This window comes from Mesoplodon mirus (assembly GCF_964341445.2).
Source record: "Mesoplodon mirus genome assembly, chromosome: 19".
Taxonomy (NCBI): Eukaryota; Metazoa; Chordata; class Mammalia; order Artiodactyla; family Ziphiidae; genus Mesoplodon; species Mesoplodon mirus.
The window spans coordinates 15932536-15951555 of NC_138995.1; the positions used below are offsets into that span (position 1 = coordinate 15932536).

General features: G+C 43.0%; 1 protein-coding gene across 7 annotated transcripts in view; it reads right to left on the bottom strand.

Moving 5' to 3' along the window:
* ZFHX3 (zinc finger homeobox 3) overlaps positions 1-19020 on the bottom strand; it is a 258929-nt gene that overhangs the window by 33903 nt on the left and 206006 nt on the right. The gene's annotated exons all lie outside the window — the stretch shown is intronic.

Below are 19020 nucleotides of genomic sequence, written 5' to 3' on the forward strand. Positions count from 1 at the left end.
TTCTCAGATGGAGAAATATACCATGTTCTTGGATTGGAAGGATCAACATTGTGAAAATGACTCTACTACCCAAAGCAATCTACAGATTCAATGCAATCCCTATCAAACTACCAATGGCATTTTTCACAGAACTAGAACAAAAGAATTTCACAATTTGTATGGAAACACAAAAGACCCCGAATAGCCAAAGCAATCTTGAGAAAGAAAAACGGAGCTGGAGGAATCAGGTTCCTGGACTTCAGACTATACTACAAAGCTACAGTCATCAAGACAGTATGGAACTCGCACAAAAACAGAAATACAGATCAATGGAACAGGATAGAAAGCCCAGAGGTAAACCCACGCACTATGGTCACCTCATTTTTGATAAATGAGGCAAGAATATACAATGGACAAAAGCAAGCCTCTTCAATAAGTGATGCTGGGAAAACTGGACAGCTACAGGTAAAAGAATGAAATTAGAACACTCCCTAACACCATACACACAAAGAAACTCAAAATGGATTAAAGACCTAAATGTAAGGCCAAGACACTACAAAACTCTTAGAGGAAAACATAGGCAGAACACTCTATGACATAAATCACAGCAAGATCTTTTTTGACCCACCTCCTGGAGAAATGGAAATAAAAACAAAAATAAACAAATGGGATCAAATGAAACTTAAAAGCTTTTGCACAGCAAAGGAAAATATGAACAAGACAAAAAAACAACGCTCAGAATGGGAGAAAATATTTGCAAAAGAAGCAACAGACAAAGGATTAATCTCCAAAATATACAAGAAGCTCATGCAGCTCAATATCAAAAAAACAAACAACCCAATCCAAACATGGGCAGAAGACCTAGATAGACATTTCTCCAAAGAAGATACACAGATTGCCAACAAACACATGAAAGATGCTCAACATCACTAATTATTAGAGAAATGCAAATCAAACCCACAATGAGGTATCACCTCACACCAGTCAGAATGGCCATCATCAAAAAATCTAGAAACAATAAATGCTGGAGAGGGTGTGGAGAAAAGGGAACCCTCTTGCACTGTTGGTGGGAATGTAAATTGATACAGCCATTACAGAGAACAGTATGGAGGTTCCTTAAAAAACTAAAAATAGAACTACCATGTGACCCAGCAATCCCACTACTGGGCATATACCCTGAGAAAACCATAATTCAAAAAGAGTCATGTACCACAATGTTCACTGCAGCTCTGTTTACAATAGCCAGGACATGGAAGCAACCTAAGTGCCCATCGACAGATAAATGAATAAAGAAGATGTGGCACATATATACAATGGAATATTACTCAGCCATGAAAAGAAACGAACTGAGTTATTTGTAGTCAGGTGGATGGACCCAGAGTCTGTCATACAGAGTGAAGTAAGTCACGAAGAGAAAAAAAAATACTGTATGCTAACACATATATATGGAATCTAAAAAAAGAAAAATGGTTATGAAGAACCTAGGGGCAGGACAGGAATAGAGACGGAGATGTAGAGAATGGACGTGAGGACATGGGGAGGGGGAAGGGTAAGCTGGGACCGAAGTGAAAGAGCAGCATGGACATATATACACTATCAAATTTAAAATAGATAGCTAGTGGGAAGCAGCCACATAGCACAGGGAGATCAGTTTGGTGCTTTGTGACCACCTAGAGGGGTGGTATAGGGAGGGTGGAAGGGAGATGCAAGAGGGAAGAGATATGAGGATATATGTATATGTATAGCTGATTCACTTTGTTATAAAGCAGAAACTAACACACCATTGTAAAGTAATTATACTCCAATAAAGATGTTTAAAAAAAAAAAATCCACCTTCCAATGCGGCAGATGCAGGTTCGATCCCTGGTCAGGGAACTAAGATCCCACATGCCACAGGAAAACTAAGCCTGTGCACTGCAACTAGAGAGAAGCCATTGCACCACAACTAGAGAGGAGCTTGCACGCCACAAGAAAAGATCCCGCGTGCTGCAACTAAGACCCGATGTAACCAAAAATAAATAAATAGAATAAAATAAAACAGGGAGTTTCATAAAAAGCAGAAGGACAAGGACCTCTAGATAAGTGGAAAAATCTGGCAACAGGATCTTCATTCCTATGCAGTAGCTGTGGGCTGGAGCGGATGTCCCGTGCCCTCTGGCTTGCCCCACCCTCCCCTGATACTGGGCATTCCTTCATTCCGTCTACCAGCCTCTATGTGTGACACTTAATTTGGGAGATGGGACTCAAGGAGGAGACAGGAGTGAAAAGAAGAATCTTAGAAAGGGTAGACGGACTGAAGAGGAGGCTGAGGAAAAGGGAGTAGGGTGAAGGAGAGGCATCCACAGGGGCCCAGAGGCTGGAAGCTGATCGCAGGAAGGCTGCCCCAGGAGGAGGCAGGGGCTGTCATCCCAAGAAGAGTCAGTAGCTGAACCTGGGAAAGGAAATCCTTGTTTCATTGCCTGAGTTCATTGTCTGCTCCCTGACACAGAGCCCCTAAATCCCTTGAAATTTCCTGGGTGACAGGAGTATCTTTTGTTCCAATGAGGTGACTCTGAGTAGTCATCAGAAAGACCAAGTTAGAAGCTTGGGATCTTCAATCTCACCTCCCACCCTTCAGGAAGGGGAGGGGGTTGGAGACTGAGTTAATGATCCATCATCCCTACGTGATGAAGCCTCCATAAAAATCCCAAATTTTTTTAAAATTCCAGGTTGGCACACCCCAACTCCGTGGGGACAGAAACTCATGCACTCAGGATCCTTCCAGACCTTGCCCTATGTAGCTCTTCATCTGACTGTTCATCTGTATCTTTTATCATACCCTTCATTAAATCATAAGCTGGTAAAAAAAAACAGAACAAAAAAAGATTGCTGGGTTTCTGATCACTCTTCATCATGACCACATGTCTCCTCCTCTCCCACTCCTGCGATCCGGGATTCCATCAGCCAAGACCAGGACTCGTGCCTCTTCTACACACTTCTGTCTGTTAGGAAAGCTCAGTTCCTTCCTCACGCGGCGAGGGCTCATGGCCTTGCCATCCGGTTAAAGGAGACATAAGTCTCAAACTTCACGCATGTCACAGAGGTCAGAGCCCCAACATTCTCAAACTCAACTGTGAGTCAGAAATCCCCTGGAAGGCTTGCTAACACACAGAAGGCAGGCCCCACCCCCCTAGGATAGGTCTGATTCAGAGAATCTGCATTTCCAGTGAGTTCCCAGGTGATGCTGGTGGTCTGACCACACCTTGAGAACTGCTGTCAGAGCCAAAGCTTTCTGTAATTGGTAGGAACCATACCACCTTGTGGCTGGACTAGAATTAAATAAGAGGGCCTGCAGGCGTGGGCGGATCTGGTCGTCCACTTTCAAATGACTCTTGCTGAAAATGCTATTCTCATCATCTACACTCGGGGACAAAAGCCAGGCCTGGTCTCAAAGCCCGATGTTTTCCCCCTCAGGCCAAAGGTGAAAGATTAAATACGGCTGTCCCTCAGGGAAACTTCCTGTTCTAAACCAACACAGACACATTTTCAAAGCCAGAAATTCAGAAGGAATAACCTCTACGTGTTCTGTTAGCAGCGTAATCCAGAATAATGACAGACTGCCTTGCTTATGAAAGTCTCGGTCTTTCCACGTGTCCTGGAGAACCTCTGTGAAAAGGACAAACACCTCTGGGCTCTTTCCACTTTGCAGGAAGAGGAAGCCTCTTTTTGGTGCTGGCTTCCCAGGTCTTGGCACCTGCAGGCCACACCAGCCCGAGGCGCCCTTTGCTTCGGCCCTGGGAAGAATGCAGAGACCCACACTGGCCCCTGTGTGCGCGAGTCAGCACTCTGGGAATGGGGGGTCAGGCCATGCTTTCCCAGCAAGCGGCTGAGGTGTGATGGCGGGCCCACGCTGAGTGCTGGCTGCTGCTGCTTGTCTGCATCTTTGGGAAAAAACGTAGTGCTAAGTCCCACATCAGAGGCATCAATCTGTTGTACTAATTCCTTGTTGAAATATTCATAAGGCTGCTTAACTACACTGATTTGCGCTCCCAAAAGGCCATCCCGCAATTCAGTTTCAAGATACCTTACTCCCTCTGTGTCAGGTTTTTGAATGAACCACCAGTCAAAACAGAGCCACCAGCCACCACTTCGTTTAGACCAACATCAGGTGTTGGAGTATTCATAACTTCTGAATGTTGGGCTGCTACCCTGAGCCCAGCTTGTGCCAGAAGCCAGGGACCAAAGGGGCCAAGACCCACTTCTTCACTTTGAGGTATCAAATCAGCCTGCCTGCCTGTGGCCTCTTGTCAGCTTCCCCAGAGTGTCCTGTCTTCCCCTGCAGAGCCCCTGAGCTGTGCACAGATGCCATCTGCAGCTGTGGTCACAGTGCCCGGTGAGGATGGGGCACGGTCGGCGGCTACCTCGGGGTCTGCATTATCACTCTGCCCTCTGGCTTCATTACAGGACTGTGACAACCATGGACTTGGAAAAAGCTAGAACAGGGAGAACCTTAGAGACACTTGAATTAACAGAAAAAAGTCCAGAGGTGCGAGATGTAGGTCAAAACAAGAGGTGATGTGGGTCATGCTGGGACCAGGTCGCAGTTAATTAACAGAAGCTCATCCATCAAATCAAATATTAATTAGGTTAGTCAGAGCCTCCGAGCCCCAACACAGCACAGACTCCCAGAGACTAGACTAGAAGGATACTCTTCCAGTTTTTCCTCCATTCCAAACCTATCTTCATAAGATACTTAACTAAATTTTAAGAGTCAAATGGAACTTGTGACAATAAAAACATACAATCTGGGTCCAGCACGGTGACAGACACAAAGAGCCCTGCCCTTCACCTCTCCGCACCCTTACACATCAGCTCTTCCCCAGGACCCGCCGAGGATTTCTCTTCGCTCACTCAGGTTAGCAGGAGCGTGAGAATCTGCAATGGGCGAGAAAAACGTCACTCAGGTCCCAGAAGGGCTGGAAAATGGGAACGACTCTCCACGTTCCCCTGTAGATTTCAAGTACCGAGCAGAATGGAAACGTCTCCTCTTGGAGTTTGGGAAGCACAGAGGGGGAGCCCCACACCGAGTAACGTCTACGTCAGCATTTCTCTCAGCACCACGCTCCAAAGGCTGTGTTTGCTCACAGCCTGCAAAGGCCCAGGACGCCCGATGTGTGTGAAGGGGTGGGGGAGGCAGTTCGGGGGCACCACTCCTCCGCAACTCCTGTGTTTCCCTGGCCAAGTTCTCTTTACACAGAGGCATTGCACCCCCTCCCCCGCTAAGGAACACAGCACATGGCTTGCAGGGCTGCCACAACCTGGCTCAAGTGCCGGCTGTGTGACCTTGAGCATTTCAGTTGACTACACTGGACTTTCAGCTTCCATGTCTGTCAGCGGGAAGACCGCGTCTACTCACAGGGCTTCTGGGAGGCGAGCAAGAGAGATTAGCACACGAAGCCCACCAGAGTCAAGCACACAGCGAGGGCTCAAACATTTGTTGCCATGGTTTCATTTTTAGAAGTATCTCTGGGAAATAATACAGGTGCACGTGCGGCCACATAACCACAGAGTGAGGGGAGAGGCCGGGTTTCAAGGACACACAAAGACACCCTAAATGTGCCTTTTCTGTAAAACAATGCGGAAGAATTCTACTCACCCCATGGGTTTAATATCTAAAAAGCAGAAAGTTGAATAACTTGCACTTTAAAGTGTTTATGGTTATTCTATTTTACCAACTGATTGCTAATGAAACATCCAAACAGTATTAAGCACTTGCTAGATGCTAGCGATTACAAAAATGCATGAATGTGGGCTTGGGGAGAGATGCATAGGCGGAGCACAGAAGATTTTTAGGGCAATAAAAATACTCTGTATATGGGGCTTCCCTGGTGGTGCAGTGGTTGAGGGTCCGCCTGCCGATGCAGGGGACACGGGTTCGTGCCCCGCTCCGGGAAGATCCCACATGCCGCGGAGCAGCTGGACTCATGAGCCATGGCCGCTGAGCCTCCGCGTCCAGAGCCTGTGCTCCGCAACGGGAGAGGCCACAACAGTGAGAGGCCTGCATACCGCAAAAAATAAAATAAAATAAAAAATTAAAAAAAAATACTCTGTATGATATTATAGTGATGGTTCTATGTCATTATACATTTGTCCAAACCCACAGAATGTACATCAAGAGTGAATCGTAAGGTAAACTTTGGACTTTGGATGATTAGGATGGATCAATGTAGGTTCATCATTGGTTAAAAAAAAAAAAAAAGTACCGTCCTGGTAGGTGATGTTGATAATGGGGGAAGCTATGCATGTCGGGGGGTGGGGAGCAGGGCAGAGGGTATGCGGGAAATCCCTGTACCTCCCTCTCAAGTTCGTTGTAAACCTAAAACAGCTCTAAAAAAAACAGTCTTTTAAAAAAACAAAAACAAAAATGAATGAATGCCACATGGCCCTGACCATAAAGAGGTGACAATTCTGTTTGACAACTAGAGAAACAGGATTTTCAAGTCTTCTCCAATCTTCGTATAGTAAGAGAAAGCTACTAGATCATGTGTTCTTCAGCTTTATAATCGGGGGATATATCCCTGACCCAGAAGGCAAATTGCAGTTTGATCACAAATCTGACACCTAGGAGTTCCCCATCGATGAGTTTTAGTTCTCTAGCTGCTAAATAAAGATAACGTTGGACCCAGGAAGAATGTGAGAGCCTAACAAAAGTGCTCTGATATCCCCTGAGAAAGGCACCATAGTATTTTTTTTTAGAATCATGATCATGATTCTGATAACAGAGGTGCTTCCCCCAACAGCACAAAAGCTAAAACTGAAACAAAGCAAGAAGACTAACGTGGCCGTGTAGCAAGAATAATATGCAAATCTATAAGTTATTTTCTACAGCGATGAAAAATAATTTGCTCCTTAATCTACATTTTCACTGCTCTCTGTCTATACCTTGATGATAATTCTCATTACACTGTTACCATAGTTATATGATTGCATATAACGTCCTTTCTAGAAAGTGAGTTCCAATTACTTTTTTTTGTATATCCCATATCTGCATTAGATATCTGCACAAAAAATATTTGCTCAACTGATATGGTGCCTATGCCTCTTATGACTTAAATATAAATTCTCAAAGCCAAGACAGTTGAATTACTGGAATTCGGGCAAGTCCAGATATACGCCATACCCTGTATCTATTTTTGCTTCTCAACATAAAAATAGTTCAGATCGTTTGTTTTCAATTGTGAGACAGAATTCTGCCTGCAGTGACTTAAGCAGCCAAGTTATACTGAAAGTGGCCTGGAAAAAAAGAGTGTGGGGAGTGGAGGTGGGGGAAGGGAACAAGTGGACTCTGGAAAAGCCGACTTAGCCACACATTTCCCATCTGTGTGTGAAAACATAAAACCAAAAATGCATTCTGTTGGCAAGAACAGGAACCACAAAGGGGCCATGCAGGCCAGGCTCCCAGCATTCCCTCACACGTACCCTACTGCAAAGACCAATCTACCTTTGGGGGAGGTGGAGAGATGGAACCAAGTCGGAAAGGACACAGAATTAGGCCAAAATGATTTTCGTAGAGGCAGTGAATGGCCTGGTTTCCAGCAAACAACGGGGCTGGGACATGGGGAGCCACTCAAAGACACCCTCGTGAGTCTCCAAAGAGTCTCCAAAGATTGATGTCCTCATCACCGGGCTCTGACAACTCAGTGAGATGGGCCCCAGTAACAGTGGACCAGGTGAGAGCTTCAGTGTTCTGATGCCCCAAAGAAAGGCCGTGTGGTACTATCTAACCTTCACGGAAGATGGCTAGGGGGCCCATGGGAACTCTGTCCAGGCTCCTGATCCACGCTGTCTCCACCAGCCAGAGACCAGGAACATCCTTGCAAGCTATGAGCATTCTGACCTTAGAAATTAATGTTTTCCAAGGTTCTACACTACTGTACAACTGTCCCTCCTCCAATCATATTTTTAAGAAGTTCCAGAACTGCAAGAACCCATTTAGTCCAAACCTGCCACTTGACAGATTGTGAAACTGAGGTCCAGAGACCAAGTTCGCGTGGCTTATCTCAGTGGCAGGACTGGGCCCTGAGCCCTGGGCCTCTGCCTTCGCATAGTGCAGAGTGCTTCCTCTCAGCACATGCCTCATCTTGTCTTTATGGACTCAGTCTTTTCAAAAAAGTATTGTTTCAGCCCCTTTCCTTTCTCTGCCACAGATTACATTTCAGGCACTCAGTTCCCCATACAATGGCATCCCTATTTATACAAAGCTGTAAACAACAGGGAGAAGAGGGGGAGGGCTGGTAATAGATTTCCACCAGGATGTTCCTGACCTGCTTTTTTTCAACCTCAGTAATTAGAAAGGCAGTGGGTCTGCAGGAATTATTCATACGCAGCAAGAGCCATACACTATACATTTATGTTAAACATGTCAAATCCGATTGAAATCATGCCTGCCAGCACCCTATTCCATAAACACTCTTTTCCCTAACAGTTGCCCAGACCTTGCCAGCCCATTAAGACCTCCTTTAATAGCAGTCTTCCACAGATTCAGATCAGGGGTGCTCCGCTGCACTAACTGCTGTGTGTTAGGTGAGCATCATGGATTTTAAAAAATTAATAAAATAAAATCCCTTCAAGCTATTCCCCTTGAAAAGCAGTGCTCCAACTACAATTCGAAACCAAAATTTTACAAAAATACAAACATGGACATCAGTTAGGGATTTCTGAAGCGTTATGTTGTCATTTTAAGTTGGAGTATTGCCCCATCTTTGTTTGTTTTTTAAAATCCCAATATCCCCCAGGTCATCTTGTCTCAAATTAGCTTAACTAGACCCAGCCTAGTGCTCCGTGGCTATAAACCATGGCGGCTACAGGATTTAAATAACCATCTTGCTATGATTATTTGCCAAGGGTTCAATTTTTTCCCCTAATTATTGGTGATAAAGCATTACATTAATTGTATATCACTTAATTTATAGCAATTAATGATTTATTGGATAATCACTGCATTAATTATTGTTCAGTTGCTGACACTGGGGGCTCTTCAATCTACAACACACACTTTCAAATCCACACTGCTAAAAGAGAACAAGCGATCGCTTTCACATTTTAAAAGAGAAAACCACAAAGCTGGATGGTGGAAATGGCTGTGCATTAAGGAAGAGGCTTTGAATCAAAGACCCTTTCCGCACCCTCTGGTAGCCCACAGGAGCACTTTACACTTGCTTTGAGTAGACGTGACCCGAGGTGTCTACTAAGGACTTGTCCATGTACCACCACGTCCCATCATGGAACCCAGGCTGCGGCTGGTGGGTGTCACTTGTCTGTGTTCCAAGGCTCCCAGAGGCCAAGGTCATTGGCTAACTGGTGGGCTTCCTGACTCCAAATACAGAGAGTTCTTTCCACTTCACCAACCTGCGTTCAGACTGAGCATGACGCTGCCTTATGAGGAGTCACGTTCGTGGCTGACAGTCCCACTCATTTTGAACATACAGGTGGCAGTCGTGTTACTGTTTTCCACTGCACAACTTTAGGAGAGTGCTGTTCTCTACACTCAGAATGGGGGTGAAAATGGGATCAAATGATTAGACTGAAAAAGTCCATTCTTGGAGAGATGTATAACGAACTCCTAAGAGCTTGGGCTCTGTCCTAAGAGCATGCGGAAGAGCCAGTACGCAAAGCCGAACCTGCTTGTATGCCTTTTGGCAACTTGCTTGAGCTCTCCCGGGCTCCATTCACTCATCTACAAAATGGCGGGAGGGAGGACAAGGGGGTGGTTCCTTCCAGTATCTATTTCACAGCATTGGGGGATGAGAATCAAATGAAATAATCGTATATAAAGCAGTGCTGCCCAGCTCTTCTTCATATGGCAGCACACACAGAAAACCATAGCTAATTAGTATCAACAGATGAAGTTGCACTTGCCCCTGGCCTGAACAGCCCCCGGCCTCCGCAGGCCAACCCAAGGGCTATGGAGATCAGTATCTGTGACCATTCATGGCACGTCGGCTGAGCAGGACAGGTGTAATCTGGTGCACAGTTACAGCTTAATGTAGCCTGAATAATAGCTGGAAAGTACAATGAGAACTGCAGACACATTCTTCCAAAGTTGGTTTTGCTCCTGCTGAGTATCTCTAGCTGCACTGGCCAATATGGTAGCTGCTAGCCACAGGCTACTTAAATTTAAATTCATTGAAATTAAGTAAAATTTAAAATTGAGCTCCTCAGTTATGCTAGCTACATGTCAAGTACTGAAGAGCCCTGTGTGGCTAGTGGCTGCTGTACTGTACAGTGTAGATGCAGAACATTTTTATCGACACAGCACTGACCTATAGTAATACTGTTTGATGACCATGGGTGTTCCTGAAATACCCAGTAGAGTTGTACGCTCCCTGAAGGCAAGGCCTGTAATCTCAAGGAACTTGTGATCAGTGGAGCTCTGCCCACTGCCCCGCATGTGGCAGGGACCCAACCACTGACCATGGCATTGATGCTCTCATGCATCAAATCACTATCCTGCTTGTCTTGCTGCCACTCAAGGTAAAAGACCTGACTCCTAAATAAAAGAAGCCCAAAGAGGGTCCATTACCAACAGACATAACAAAGGAAATCAGGATAACTAGGGCACCTACCAGGCACAGGTGGGGGACCACGGACACCTAAGGGGACAGGAAGAATCCCCAGTGACAAGCTTGCAGGATCTTGGTTCCCAGGCTGGAGGTCGGGCCCGAGCTCCTGTGGTGGGAGATCCGAGTCTAAACGTCTGGACTGACAGAGAACCTCAGACCCCAGGGAATATTAATCAGAGTGAGGGCTCCCAGAGGTCCTCATCTCAGCACCAAGACCCAGCTCTACCTAACTGCCTACAAACTCCAGTGCTGGATGCCTGAGGCCAAAGAACCACTAAACAGGAATACAGCCCCACCCATCAAAAAATAAATAAATAAATAAAATGACAAAAAAATATGTACAAAGGAGCAAGATAAAAACCTACAAGACCCAATAAATGAAGACGAAATAAACAAACTACCTGAAAAAGAATTCAGAGCAATGATAGTAAAGATGATCCAAAATCTTGGACAAAATGGAGAAAATACAAGAAATATTTAACAAGGATCTAGAAGAACTAAAGAGCAAACAAACAGTGATGAACAACACAATAACTGAAATTAAAAATACTCTAGAAGGAATCAATAGCAGAATAACTGAGGCAGAAGAAGGGATAAGTGAGCTGGAAGATAAAGTGGTAGAAATAAGTGCCAGGGAGCAGAATAAAGAAAAAAGAATGAAAAGAATTGATGACAGTCTCAGAGCCCTCTGGGACAACATTAAACTCACCAACATTCGAATTACAGGGGTCCCAGAAAAAGAAGAGAAAAAGAAAGGGACTGAGAAAATATTTGAAGAGATTATAGCTGAAAACTTCCCTAACATGGGAAAGGAAATAGTCAAGTCCAGAGAGTCCCATACAGGATAAACCCAAAGAGAAACACGCCAAGACACATATTAATCAAACTGTCAAAAATTAAATACTAAGAAAAAATATTAAAAGCAGCAAGGGAAAAGCAACAAGTAACATACAAGGGAATCCCCATAAAGTTAACAGCTGATCTTTTATCAGAAATTCAGCAAACCAGAAGGGAGTGACAGGACATATTTAAAGTGATGAAAGGGAGAAACCTACAACCAAGATTACTCTACCCAGCAAGGATCTCATTCAGATTCGATGGATAAATTAAAACCTTTACAGACAAGCAAAAATTAAGAGAATTCAGCACCACCAAACCAGCTTTATAACAAATTCTAAAGGAACTTCTCTAGGCAGGAAACACAAGAGAAAGAAAGGACCTACAATAACAAACCCAAAACAATTAAGAAAATGGTAATAGGAACATACATATCGATAATTACCTTAAATGTAAACGGATTAAATGCTCCAACTCAAAGACATAGACTGGCTGAATGGATACAAAAACAAGACCTGTATACATGCTGTCTACAAGAGACCCACTTCAGACCTAGGGACACATACAGACTGAAAGTGAGGGGATGGAAGAAAGATATACTATGCATGTGGAAATAAGAAGAAAGTTGGAGTAGCAGTTTTCGTATCAGACAAAGCAGACTTTAAAATAAAGACTATTACAAGAGACAAAGAAGGACACTACATAACGATCAAGGGATCAATCCAAGAAGAAGATATAACAATGGTAAATATTTATGCACTCAACATAGGAGCACTTCAATACATAAGGCAAATGCTAACAGCCATAAAAGGGAAAATCAACAGTAATACAATCAGAGTAGGGGACTTTAACACCCCACTTTCACCAATGGACAGATCATGCAAAATGAAAATAAATAAGGCAACACAAGCTTTAAGTGACACATTAGACAAGATGGACTTAATTGATATTTATAGGACATTCCATCCAAAAGCAACAGAATACACTTTCTTCTCAAGTGCTCATGGAACATTCTCCAGGATAGACCACATCTTGGGTCACAAATCAAGCCTTGGTAAATTTAAGAAAATTGAAATCGTATCAAGTATCTTTTCCAACCACAATGCTATAAGACTAGATAGCAATTACTATAAAAAATACAAACACATGGAGGCTAAACAATACACTACTAAATAACCAAGAGATCACTGAAGAAATCAAAGAGGAAATCAAACAATACCTAGAAACAAATGACAGTGAAAACACAACAACCCAAAACCTATGGGATGCAGCAAAAGCAGTCCTAAGAGGGAAGTTTATAGCAATACAATCCTACCTCAAGAAACAAGAAACATCTCAAATAAACAACCTAACCTTACACCTAAAGCAATTAGAGAAAGAAGAACAAAAAAACCCCAAGGTTAGCAGAACAAAAGAAATCATAAAGATCAGATCAGAAATAAATGAAACAGAAACAAAGAAAACAATAGCAAAGATCAATAAAACTAAAAGCTGGTTCTTTGAGAAGATAAACAAAATGGATAGACCATTAGCCAGACTCATCAAGAAAAAAAGGGAGAAGACTCAAATCAATAGAATTAGAAATGAGAAAGGAGAAGTAACAACTGACACCGCAGAAATACAAAGGATCACGAGAGATTACTAAAAGCAACTATACGCCAATAAAATGGACAACCTGGAAGAAATGGACAAATTCTTAGAAAAGCACAACTTTCTGAGACTGAACCAGGAAGAAATAGAAAATATAAACAGACCAGTCACAAGCACTGAAATTGAAACTGTGATTAAAAATCTTCCAACAAAAGCCCAGGACCAGATGGCTTCACAGGCAAATTCTATCAAACATTTACAGAAGAGCTAACACCTATCCTTCTCAAACTCTTCCAAAATATAGCAGACGGAGGTACACTCCCAAACTCATTCAACGAGGCCACCATCACCCTGACACCAAAACCAGACAAAGATGTCACAAAAACAGAAACTACAGGCCAATATCTCTGATGAACATAGATACAAAACTCCTCAACAAAATACTAGCAAACAGAATCCAACAGCACATTAAAAGGATCATACACCATGATCAAGTGGGGTTTATCCCAGGAATGTAAGGATTCTTCAGTATACGCAAATCAATCAATGTGATACACCATATTAACAAATTGAAAGATAAAAACCATATGATAACCTCAATAGATGCAGAAAAAGCTTTCGACAAAATTCAACACCGATGTATGATAAAAACTCTCCAGAAAGTAGGCACAGAGGGAACCTACCTCAACATAATAAAGGCCATATATGACAAACCCACAGCCAATGTCATTCTCAATGATGAAAAACTGGAACCATTTCCTCTAAGATCAAGAGCAAGACAAGGTTGCCCACCCTCACCACTATTATTCAACATAGTTTTGGAAGTTTTAGCCACAGCAATGAGAGAAGAAAAAGAAATTAAAGGAATCCAAATTGGAAAAGAAGAAGTAACACTGTCACTGTTTGAGATGCCATGATACTAAACATGGAGAATCCTAAAGATGCTACCAGAAAATGACTAGAGCTAATCAGTGAATTTGATAGAGTAGCAGGATACAAAATTAATGCAGAGATCTCTTGCATTCCTATACACTAATGATGAAAAATCTGAAAGAGAAATTAAGAAAACACTCCCGTTTACCATTTCAACAAAAAGAATAAAAGACCTAGGAATAAACCTACCTAAGGAGACAAAAGACCTGTATGCAGAAAATTATAAGACACTGATAAAAGAAATTAAAGATGATACAAACAGATGGAGACATATACCATGTTCCTGGATTGGAAGAATCAACATTGAGGAAATGACTATACTACCCAAAGCAATCTACAGATTCAATGCAATCCCTATCAAACTACCAATGGCATTTTTCACAGAACGAGAACAAAAGAATTTCACAATTTGTATGGAAACACAAAAGACCCCGAATAGCCAAAGCAATCTTGAGAAAGAAAAACAGAGCTGGAGGAATCAGACTCCCTGACTTCAGACTATACTACAAAGCTACAGTCATCAAGACAGTATGGCACTGGCACAAAAACAGAAATATAGGTCAATGGAACAGGATAGAAAGCCCAGAGATAAACCCATGCACATATGGTCACCTTATCTTTGATAAAGGAGGCAAGAGTATACAATGGAGAAAAGACAGCCTCTTCAATAAGTGGTGCATGGATGGACAGCTATATGTAAAAGAATGAAATTAGAACACTCCCTAACACCATACACAAAAATAAACTCAAAATGGATTAAAGACCTAAATGTAATGCCATACACTATAAAACTCTTAGAGGAAAACATAGGCAGAACACTCTGTGACATAAATGACAGCAAGATCCTTTTTGACCCACCTCCTAGAGAAATGGAAATAAAAACAAAAATAAACAAATGAAACCTAATGAAACTTACAAGCTTTTGCATAGCAAAGGAAACCATAAACAAGACCAAAAGACAACCCTCAGAATGGGAGAAAATATTTGCAAATGAAGCAATTGACAAAGGATTAATCTCCAAAATTTACAAGCAGCTCATGCAGCTCAATATCAAAATAACAAACAACCCAATCCAAACATGGGCAGAAGACCTAAATATACATTTCTCCAAAGAAGATATACAGATTGCCAACAAAGACATGACAGAATGCTCAACGTCATTAATCATTAGAGAAATGCAAATCAAAACTACAATGAGATATCATCTCACACCGGTCAGAATGGCCATCATCAAAAAGTCTACAAACAAGAAATGCTGGAGAGGGCGTGGAGAAAAGGGAACTCTCCTACACTGTTGGTGGGAATGTAAATTGATACAGCCACTATGGAGAACAGTATGGAGGTTCCTTAAAAAACTAAAAATAGAACTACCATATGACCCAGGAATCCCACTACTGGGCATATACCTTGAGAAAACCATAATTCAAATAGAGTCATATACCACAATGTTCACTGCAGCTCTATTTACAATAGCCAGGACATGGAAGCAACCTAAGTGTCCATCAACAGATGAATGGATAAAGAAGATGTGGCACATATATACAATGGAATATTACTCAGCCATAAAATGAAATGAAATTGAGTTATTTGTAGTGAGGAGGATGGACCTAGAGTCTGCCATACAGAGTGAAGGAAGTCACAAAGAGAACAAATACCGTGTGCTAACACATATATATGGAATCTAAAAAAAAATGGTTCTGATGAACCTAGGGGCAGGACAGGAATAAAGACGCAGACGTGCAGAATGGACTTGAGGACACGGGGAGGGGGAAGGGTAAGCTGGGAGGAAGTGAGAGAGAGGCATGGACATATATACACTACCAAATGTAAAATAGATAGCTAGTGGGAAGCAGCTGCATGGCATAGGGAGATCAGCTCGGTGCTTTGTGACCACCTAGAGGGGAGGGATAGGGAGGGTGGGAGGGAGATGCAAGAGGGAGGGGATATTGGGATATATGTGTGCATATAGCTGATTCACTTTGTTATACAGCAGAAACTAACACAACATTGTAAAGCAATTATACTCCAATAAAGACGTTAAAAAAAGAATAAAATAAATGTTAGGAATGAATGAATGAATGAATAAATGAATAAATAAATAAATAAATGGAAATCAGCAATCCTATTCCAATGTAAAAATAAATAACAAAAAATATTTTAGTAAAGCTTATCCATTCCTGCACCAAACCCCAAAGTACATAATCAATAGCTGAGAAAATGCCAATTATCCAGGTCCATTTGAAATATTATTAATCTGCATCCTGAGCAGCTACTAATCAACAGGACAAATTGTGAAATCACTATTTATTTATTTGCCGGGAGGAAGAATTCCCCAACACATTTAATCAGATAGGAACGGCTCAATTTAGGGAGTGAATGGAACAAACGCAGACATTTTTTATAAAATACTAAGGATCCCAAAGAAAGCTCAGGAGAGGCTGCTGGCACCTAAATCGATTCCAAGATCAAATCGGCCCAAGTACCTTAATAAAGCCTGTCATTACACACTCAAACAATATAGACAAAATTATGCTTCAGGTCAAAAGAGGATCGCCTGCAGAAGTCAGGGAAGAATTTTCCCCTCACCCTTTACTACTGTGCAACTGGCAAAATGCATCTCTGAGTTATTCATTCCCCCTCTCTCTCTCTCATACAGATAAAGATTAAGTATGTTCCTTGAATGACTGAATGAGAAAGTGGAGCCCTATTAAAGGCACTGGATTTTTGGGGTGCTCATTTTAAGTCTTCATGTAGTCTCTTGACTGCCCGGCATGTCTGCCAGTGCTGTGAGGACACATTCCCACTGAACTATAAACACTTTGAATGAGATTTAATTGAACCACCCCCAACAAAGCTTGCTCTAACCTGGTGTAAGGATTAGAGTAACACATACAAAGTGCCCAGCACAGAGCCTGGCACACAGTAAGAGCTCTGCAGATGGCTGCTACTTGTTGTTGTTCTCTCAGTGTCCTTAGCACACAGAATGCAGGAAACATGCACCACATGCCATTTGCACAATCCCATGAAATCCTTCTATGTTGTTCCCCTCAGCTTCTCAAGAAACACTGCCTGGCAACAGTTTTACATTCAAATGGGAGGACCCGAAGAGAAACTGCCACTAGGTTTCCTCATTTTATTTAACTAAACTGAAAACAAACCCAAAAAACCCCTCCTGATACAGAGTTACTATATGCCAGGCACTGTTCCAAGCTTCCCATATTCAAATAACCCTCACAGCAATGCCATGGAAGTGGGGGCTGTTCTTGATTCCCATCTCACGGGAGAAAACTGAGGCACAGAAAGGTCCCTGCAGCGAGGTCACATGTCAGAGGCAGGATTAGAAACCAGGCACCCGTGGGCTTCCCTGGTGGCACAATGGTTAAGAATCTGCCTGCCAGTGCAGGGAACACGGGTTCGAGCCCTGGTCCGGGAAGATCCCACATGCCACGGAGCAACTAAGCCCATGTGCCACAACTACTGAACCCGTGTGCCACAACTACTGAAGCCCGCATGCCTAGAGCCTGTGCGCCGCAACAAGAAACGCCACCACAATGAGAAGCCCGCGCACCACAATGAAGAGTAGACCCCACTCGCCACAACTAGAGAAAGCCTGCATGCAGCAACGAAGACCCAAAGCAGCCAAAAAATAATAAAATAAAATAAAAAGAAACCAGGCACCCAAATTGTGAAAACAAAGGACGGATTGGCCTGGAAGGTGACTCAGTCTTCAAACCGTGTCTGTGAAATCCTCTTCCCCAGCTCACTTCCTCCAGGCAGATGTGTATTAAGCACTGCTGCCTGCAAAGTCTGTTTAGATCTCATCATCTTAATATTACAGCAAAGTCTGGGATCCTGATCCATGCGAGGCAACACAGGACAGTCCGCCCCACACACTCAACGGCCTTCGAGTGTGGACCTCCATCCCCTACTCACTGGTCCCACCTTCCAGATCTTCCTAGGGAGCTAGCTCACTGTGGCCCTCAGTATTAGCTCAAGCAAAGGCCTCTGGACACCACAGAGCCCAGTTCAAAAGGGGGCCATGAGCAGCACAGATGGTAAAATTCGTCCAGTGTGCCCGTCGGTCACTCAGCTGCCAGGATGCCCAGGAAATGCAGGACAGCGACACATCACCTGCGAGGCCAGATCCCTACCAAAACTTAGAAGCTGTTACACTCAAATTTCTCTTTTCTAGGCTGAACAGCCCCAATTTCTTTCAGCCTCTTCTCAGAGGCAGTATTTCTCAGCCTTCAGTCATTTTCATTGCTCTCCCCTGGCCTCTCTCCAAGATTCTGTATCTTGTTTAAATAGTAAAGGCCAACAATGAACATGATTTAAGAACAGTCATGCCTGGAAAAGTAACAAAGGCCCAACCAATATGGACCCCAGAAGGTAAATATTTCCTCAAAAAACAACAACAAACAACAAAGTATTACAATATTAATAATGGAAGGCAGTAAGAATTAGGTTGACCAAATAAAATAATTTCTGTTGCTTGTCATATCATTTCCTCTAATTATAGTGGTGGTTTCTGGGAGACTTCTCTGTCCCTATAAGTCTTCTCAGAAATGGCCTTGCTAGCAGTGACATATATACACTACCAATGTAAAATAGAGAGCTAGTGGGAAGCAGCCACATAGCACAGGGAGATCAGCTCGGTGCCTTGTGACCACCTAGAGGGGTGGGATAGGGAGGGTGGGAGGGAGGGAGACACAAGAGGGAAGAGATATGGGAACATATGTATACGTATAACTGATTCACTTTGTTATAAAGCAGAAACTAACACAACATTGTAAAGCAATTATTCTCCAATAAAGATGTTAAAAAAAAAAAAAAACTTTGCTCCTCCTCAAAAAAGACCTCAGCTTTTCTTCTCAGTCTCAGCAATTCTCTCCCTTGATACAGAAATCCTATCATCTTGCGAGAAGGTCATTCGCCCCTTCTCTCAACACCAGCTTTTCCAGAAATAGCACTTCCTTTCCTGACTTCTTCAATTTCTCCTGCTTTTGGTAAGACAGCCTCCTGCCTGGCTGTACTGCCTGCCGCCCCTTTGAGGCCAAGGTAGGACACCATGAACACGCAG